Genomic DNA, 8,605 nt, shown 5'->3' on the forward strand with positions numbered 1-8,605 from the left:
GCGAAAAGGAGGGGCTAAGAATTATTGCGACACCGCCTTTGCGGGAGTCACCGTTACTAAAGAAGGACAGGCCGGGGAAGAGCCTACACCACTCTGCGACACAGCAGTCGTTGGCATGGGTCTTTTGTAAGAGGGCAATGTCAACTTTCTTCTGCAATAAAAAATCCCTTACTTGAACTTTACGGACAGAGCTACATCCTCCGTTAATATTCAGGCTACAAATGGAAAAACTCATTACAGCTATAAGGAGGAGTGACCACCACTCAATTTTTTGATAGCAGTTCATTCTTAGCTTTTTGCAACCACTTCTTTAAACGGTGACGTTGGGAGGAATTGAAATTAAAAACGTGGGGCCGTTTTACCATCAGTTTAGCGGAATGTATAAAATCAGGTAGCTCCGGAAAAAAGGTTTCTATTACAACATTCCTTTTTCGGAATGTGTCCTTAAGAAACCTTTTTATCTCGGAGGGAGGGATTGGAGGGATTTCTTCTTCCTTAAGGCTACCACATTCACTAACAGAGTCATCTATATCAGATGGCTCAGATGGTGTGTCACACTGGTTTTCATCATTTATCTCCTCACCGTCATCACATCCCTCCACGTTATCGGATGGGGCATAGTCCATAGAGGGGGGGGGACGGGGAGGGAGAGAAATGAGCCATCTTCAGGGGAGGGGGGGGGAGGGGGGGGGTACTAATTTTTGTGGTTCAACCATATCAATTTCTAGGTCAGTAGACAAGGGCGAGGATTCATCCACATCTATGTCCTCCAATACCGAGAAACGATTTTCTGTGACGAGGGACAAATCTAGGCCAGAGAGGAGGGCCTGTCGGTTTTCAGTTGTAGGTTTTTTAAAGAGGTGACCGTTTTCATCTGTTGTTTGCAGATGTCTTTTTCCTTTTGGGCAGACTAATTGAAACTCGTCCTGGTTAGTGGGAAGAGATTGCAAGGGTTTGGGGGGAGGGGGGGGGGGGAGGACGTGATCATCGGGAGGGGGATCCCATCGGCTACCACGGCGGGAGAGGTAGGATCAGTTATAGCAGGCAACAAGCTGTGATTGGACGATGTCGCCTGGGGGGTGAGATCTATAGTTAACAGGAGATGGCTGCAATTAGATCCTTCAGTAGAGGGAGGGGCCCCTGTTTCAAGGGGAGGGGAGGGGGGTACGGCGGGGGGGTTTGGATTGGTGGTAAGAGGGCTTGGGTCGATGGTGGGAAGGTTCGGGTCGGTGGTGGGAGGGCTTGGTTCGGCGGCGGGAGGGCTTGGTTCGGTGGTGGGAAGGTTTGGTTCGGTGGTGGGAAGGCTTGGGTCGGTGGTGGGAGGGCTTGGGTCAGTGGTGGGAGGGTTTGGACCGGTGGTGGGAAGGTGGGGGGGGGTTGCTTATTCCCGGTTCGGAGGGGAGGTTGCACTTGTGGAGAATTCTCTTTTCGGGGGCAGTCATGCTTAACATGCCCAAATTGTCCGCAGCCAAAACATTTTAGAACGTTGGTGGACACGTACACTGTATATTCGTTCTGTTGATGTTTTAATTTTATTATAAGGTTTAAATCCTTCTGGGAATTTTTTAAAATCATAAACACTTGCCGCCGGAATGAAACCACGTGCCTTAAATCGTTGTTTCGTGACCCGAAGGGAATCATGGAGATACGAGACACGATGGTACCGTATCGGGACAACTCTTTAATTAGTACATCGTCGGATACAAATGGGGGGCAATTTGATATCACGACTTTTATCGCTGGGCTATCTAGTGGGGAAATCATTACAAATAAATCTGGATCGATTGTCAAACCCTGTTCGACAATTTGTGGGACACAATCCACGTCGGACAAAAAAATAACGATCCGCTTGTTCATCCGCGAAGCGGCAACAACCTTGTCGATCCCGACAACACGACCGGTTGCGAGGACAACGTCCTCGACACTAACCTCACGTTCCGGAGGTACACAAAAGAACCCGTGCTTACGGGTCAGGCTCTGAAAGGCCGTAAATCGAGATAGTGCAGCTGCCATGCTGGAACAGCTGCACTTACAACCCCTCCCCAACTCGGGGAGGGTGAATATATAATACAATCTTCCCTACCCGAACTCCGGGAATGGGAAGCAATCAGACCTCTCCGATTTCCCTAACTTCGGAAAAGGGAGGCAACAAAACAAACTGAAGGAAGGATAAACGAAAGGAAAAAAAGGAAATAGAGGTTTAAGATGAAGGAGCAAACACCGATCGGGCGACGCTCAAAAACGGCGAACCCTTACCAGCGATCACCCTGTGCTCTCCGGCTCTCTCTCCCGTCTCAACGTATATGGGAATCACCAGGAAGACTCCACGAACAGGTACAAGGACACAGAGGGGGGAAAACGGGGGGGGGGGGGGGGGAATGGAGCAACAACACAGAGCACTCACAGGCCTCCACAAGCAGACGCCATGACAGTACAACCAGCATGCAAACGACCAGCAGGGGGCGCGAGAGAGAGAGAGAGAGAGAGAGAGAGAGAGAGACACAGAGAGACAGACAGAGAGAAAGACAGAGAGACTTTTGTGCCCTTTTATTATAAAAATACAAAGCCATTCCACAAAGCGGTTGTAAGCAAAGCAACCAGTTTAAAGAAACATTTCGTAAGGATAATGAATTCACCAAAAGGAGCAAAGGATATTTAAAGGAAACCAGCAAGTATAAAAATTTTACAAACCAAAGGTGAAGACACAAACAAAAACCACAAACAATTTTAAAGGAAATGCTCATGCAAGAGCTATGAACACATCAAGAGCAAATTAAGCGTTTAATTAAATTAAGCGAAAAATTGAGAGAGAGAGAGAGAGAGACTTTTTTTTAATGGTGATCCCAATGCAATCCAAATGGGCAGACCAGGAAATAAAACTCGCACAACCAGTAGCCGGGAGCGACCGAGCATCCGTGTCCTTCCCAACCGTGTTCCCTTCTGAACGCACCATGTAACACGTCACCATGTTCACTGCTGGAGGGATGTTTGTGAATGCATCACATCATATCACTCTTTCGATATGTTTTCCTTGATGAACTCGGGGACTCGTGAGCCACTCCAGAGGTGTTGGTAAAAGGCCGATCGTAATGGGCAGGTGCTCCATCTTGGAGGTTCTCCATCTTACAGGTGCTCCATCTGTATGATGCTTTGGAGTTGCAGGGTTTCTGGGGCTACAGCGTTGATCCGTTCACTCATGGGGCTTGCTTCATTTACCCCCGGCCTAAGCTGTAACCCCCACAACCCCCACAAATTTGGAGAGAGAGAGAGAGAGATTTCATTCCTTTTTTTTGAAGGAAAAACCTTTTCCACCAATGCAGACAGGTAAAACAAAAATATTTACAGGTCATGAGAGCATTTCTACAAATACAGACAGTGAGAAAAAAGAAAACCATGGTTACAAATCAATACAGACAGCAAATAAAGTTGATATATACAGTCAGAAAAAGGTACCGTTTCGAAGCATTTCACATTAAACCAAATAAGAGAGCAATGCTATATTACAAGTTTAATGTAAGGACTCCGTCAGTTAAACTGCACAAGGAACGCCGAACACACCATCGTTTCTGGAAGTCCCCACAGTTATCAAAAGACAATTCCACGTTCAGCCGAGACGACACCAATGACCAAAAAAGACGACAGCGTCATCCACTGGAACAACACTGTTCCGGATTTTCCTTTTCCTGGACACATATATAGCAAGTTTTGCCTCAGAAATTAAAAAGTTGGCTAAAAAACATTCATGCCTACATCTGGGTTTAATACGAAAACCAAATATAAAAACACAGTGTGTAAAAACCAACCCCAACCCTTGAATGACATGCGATAAAACAGTAAAAAGTGGTGTCAATCTTGGGCATCCAACAAAGGCATGAAAAAGAGTTTCCTGGGCATCACAAAAAGGGCACTTTTCAAGGACATGTGGACACATTCGGTGTATCAAAACGTTTGAGGGTAAAATGTGGTGTGCCAATCGCCACTGCAAGTCTCCGGAGCGTTTGGCAACGGGTACCTTGTACATAACAAGCCAGTTTATCGAAGTAGAATGAGTAGTCTGGAGCATTCTCCTCCAGTGCGCTTGTGGTTCTGCAGGTCTATCAGAAACAAGGGTTTTGACACACATACCATAAACAGAGGATTTTCCCATCAACTTAAAGGAGGTGAAACCTTGAAAAAGAAGCAAAAGCTCTGGAAAGGGGCGTTGGGATGAGAGAGGGCCAGCTTCCACCTGTGGAGCCCATTTTAGCTCGGTTTGCTTTAAAAAGCGCAGAATCACAGAAAATATCCTCCCAATGACCCGAAATGACGAAAAGGACAGCGACGTCAGCAGCTGGTTTCCACTTGTAAGGAGGAGGGGTTCTAAAACTATTAACCTCGGTGCATCCAACATCAATAAACTTTTGCATAAAAGTACGATCACTGCAGACCCCTTCAAAAATGGGGTTTAAAAAGATTGGCTCGTTTAAGAACATTTCAAGGGAATAATTACTGTTATCACGGCGAACGGTAACCGCCTGCCATGCCTCCAGCACACTCCTGTAGAACAGGGGGACTGATGCCATATCGACTTTCTTGGTGCCAATAAGGAACAGCCCTTGATCGTAGCCGAGTCTCCCTGCCTGCCGAAGCAGGCAGTGAGCCAATGCCTTCCACGAGACGTCAGTGTACAGCAGTCGACAAAGCGACAGGAGGCGAAAAGCCATAAGTTTACAGGTAATGGCAATCAGACCCTGTCCTCCTTCAGCAACGGGTAGGTTTAACACACCAGGTTTGAGCCAGTGCTCCCCCCCCCCCTCCCCCAGAAGAAGTCAATAAAAATAGATTGCAGTTTTTAAAGAATAAAATCCGGGGGCTGCAGTGCCATAAAAACGTGCCAAAGCATCGATGCTGCAAGGTTATTTATAATGAGGGTTCGGCCCCGATAGGAGAGTTGACAGAGTAAGCCCTTCCATTTTAGCAGCTGCCTCTCAGTTTTAATTATGAGGGATTCCCAGTTTCTCAAAATGAAGTTTTCGGTACCAAGAAAGACACAAAGGTAAAGAAACGCCATCCCATGCCCATTCGAGTTGCTCCGGTAGAGTCGGAGGAGTGGCGCCATTTTGCGGACCAAGGTAGAGAGCTCTGCTCTTTTTCCAATTCACTTTTGCCGAACTTGCCAAACTGAATTCATGGACGCATTGGACCAAGGCCAAGACGTCCTCATCCGAGTGAACGATTGCACAAAGATCGTCTGCATAAGCAATCACCTTGAACGAGTTCGCAGTTGGTTGAGGAACGAAACCGGGAAGACGTGCACGCAAACGAACAAGCAAAGGCTCAATCGCGAGGGAGTACAGGAGGCCGGAAAGAGGGTAACCTTGACGAATGCCTCTACTAGCCGGAAAAGGCTGACATAAAATGTTGTTAACTTTTGCTAAACTAAAAATGTTATTATACAGCAGCTGTACGTGAGAGATAAAAAATTCACCAAAACCAAACCCCTGTAAAACAGAGAAAAGATAAAAGTTATGAATGGCATCGAAGGCCTTTTCTTGATCGAGGAACACCAGACCAACATTCCTTTGTTCGAGAGAGCAGATATCAATCATGTCACGTACAATAAAGATACTGTTGTAGCGGCTGCCGCTGGGGTTTCACAATCGCCTTGCACCTATCAAGGACGCGGAGCGATCACCATGCCGGGCTCGTCCAGGACGCCCGGGCAGGCCCGCGCTCAACTTGCCAGGCCTCGGTCGGGACGCCCGGGCATGCCCGGGCATGCCCGGGCAGGCTCGCCCTCAACTTGCGTAGGCCGCAGCCAGGACGCTGGGCCACGCCCCCTGGCGCCGGGCCTGGGCAAACCCCCTGGGTTAATAGATATATATTGCTGACCGATAAACGGGTTTTCAGAGTGCCTGAGTGTTTGATTTCAATAAAGCAACTCAGATGAATTCCAGCTTTTTGTCGCGTCCATTCTTCTGATCGACGTGGGAGCCCCAGCTCCTTCATTGGTGACCTATCGACATGGACACGGCAGTCGCCCTTAAACTGCCTACCTTCTGGGAGGCTCACGCTGCGGTTTGGTTCGCACAGGCGGAGTCCCTGTTCGCCCTGCGAGGCATCACGGCCGACGACACCCGCTTCCACCATGTGGTAGCTGCGCTCGGGTCGGCTACCGCAGCCCGCGCCCTGAGCCTCCTCGAGAGCCCGCCAGCCGCTGACAAATACGGCGCGATTAAGCAGCTTCTCCTCGATGCTTTCGCCCTCCCATCGGCGGAACGCGCACGGCGCCTGCTCGAACTGCCTGAGCTCGGCGACACGCGCCCTTCCGAGCGAATGGACTACATGCTTTCACTGCTCGGCGAGCACTCTCCGGCATTCCTGTTCCGGGAGCTGTTCCTCCGTCAGCTGCCTAACCCGGTACGCCTCGCCCTGGCAAGCACGACGATCACAGATCCCCGGGCCCTTGCCAGAGAAGCCGACAAGATCTCCGCTGCAGGACGGCGCATCGCAGCCGCGACATGGGACCCACCGCCGTCCGACGCAACAACCATGGCGCCCGAGCACCCGGCACGGTCGACGGCCGAACTGCCGACGCAATTGGCGGCCGCTCTACCGTGCCGACCACCTCCACCCGACCAAGCGTGGTGTTACTATCATGCCAGGTTCGGACAAAAGGCCCGGACATGCCGACCCCCGTGCACCTTCGGCAGGCCGGGAAACGGCCGGGCCGGCGTTCATTACCAGCCATGAGCGCCGGCCATACGGGCAACTTACTGTTCATCACGGATAAAGCGTCCGGACGGCGCTTCCTGTGCGACACCGGCGCCCAACTGAGCGTCATACCCGCCTCTGACCAGGACAGGCAATCCGCGGTTTGCGGCCCCTCCTTAGTTGCGGCCAACGGATCGACTATCCGCACCTTCGGCCCGCGCAACGTCACCCTCTGCTTCGGCGGCCAACGCTTTGCTTGGACGTTTGTAACCGCCAACGTGCCCGTGGCTCTGCGAGGCGCCGACTTCCTCTGCGCACACGGACTGCTGGTGGACGTCCAACGGCGTCGTTTAATCAACGCTGAAACCTTCAGCTCCCTGGTATGCACATTGAGCAGCTCCGCGCCGACCGAGCTGGCATGCACCGTCCCGGCGGCGAACGAGTTTGCTCGCCTGCTCACGGAGTTCCCGGCCCTCACGCAGCCGACGTTTTCGGCCGTCGCAGTACGGCATGGGATCGAGCACCACATACCAACCACGGGCCCGCCGGTCTACGCCAGGGCCCGCCGCCTCGACCCAGCCAAGCTCGCCGTAGCGAAGGCCGAATTCGACGCGTTGGAGCACCTCGGCATCGTGCGGCGCTCCGATAGCGCGTGGGCCTCGCCACTGCACATCGTGCCAAAGCCGGGGGGTGGATGGCGCCCGTGTGGCGACTACCGCCGTCTGAATGACGCTACCACCCCCGACAGGTACCCGATCCCGCATATCCAAGACTTCTCCGCCCGTCTGGCGGGACGGGTCATTTTTTCGAAAATTGATCTCATATGGGGATATCACCAGGTACCTGTCAGGGCGGCCGACGTCCCTAAAACGGCAGTCATCACGCCGTTCGGCTTATTCGAATTCTTGCGGATGCCGTTTGGTCTCAAGAACGCGGCTCAGGCGTTCCAGCGCTTGATGGACGGCGTGCTGCGTGACCTGCCGTTCCTTTTCGTTTACCTGGACGACATCCTCGTCGCCAGCACGTCCCGGGCCGAGCACCTCCTCCACCTCCGAACACTGTTCGAGCGCCTCAGCGAGCACGGCCTCATCTTCAACCCGGCCAAATGCCACTTCGGCACGACGGCCATTTATTTTTTGGGCCACCACATCACCAAGAACGGGGCCGTGCCGCTGCCAACCAAGGTCGAGGCCATCACCACGTTCCCGCGTCCCCGCACCATAAAGGCCCTGCAGGAATTCCTGGGAATGGTGAATTTTTATCACCGCTTCGTGCCCCGCGCTGCTCACCTCATGCGGCCCCTCTACGAAGCCCTCCGGGGCAAGCCGGCCAAGCACGACATCGTCTGGTCCGCAGCAATGGATGCGGCCTTCCAAAGCTCAAAGCGGGCCCTCGCCGACGCAACACTGCTCGCTCACCCGGTGCTCAACGCTCCCATCGCCCTCACCACGGATGCCTCCGACTACGCGGTGGGCGCCGTCCATGAGCAATGGGTGAACGGGGTTTGGCAGCCACTCGCTTTTTTCAGCCGGCAGCTCCGGCCGAACGAGCTCAAATACAGCACGTTTGACCGGGAGCTCCTCGGTCTACACCTGGCCGTCCGCCATTTCCGCCACCTCCTGGAGGGCCGACCTTTCACGGCGTTCGTCGACCACAAGCCGTTGATTTACGCCATGGCCAAGGTCACGGAGCCATGGTCGGCCCGCCAACAGCGCCACCTCTCCGCCGTGTCGGAGTTTACCACGGACATCCGGCACGTCGCCGGCAAAAACAACGCCGTGGCCGACTGTCTTTCCCGGGCCAGCGCGAACGCGGTCCACCTGGGCGTGGATTTTGCGCTTATGGCGGCGGACCAAACCACCGACACCATGGTGCAAGCCCTCCGGGCGGCGGACACGGGCCTCCGCCTGGC

This window comes from Myxine glutinosa, chromosome 4 (genome assembly GCF_964187855.1).
Source record: "Myxine glutinosa chromosome 4, kmMyxGlut1.1, whole genome shotgun sequence".
NCBI lineage: Eukaryota > Metazoa > Chordata > Myxini > Myxiniformes > Myxinidae > Myxine > Myxine glutinosa.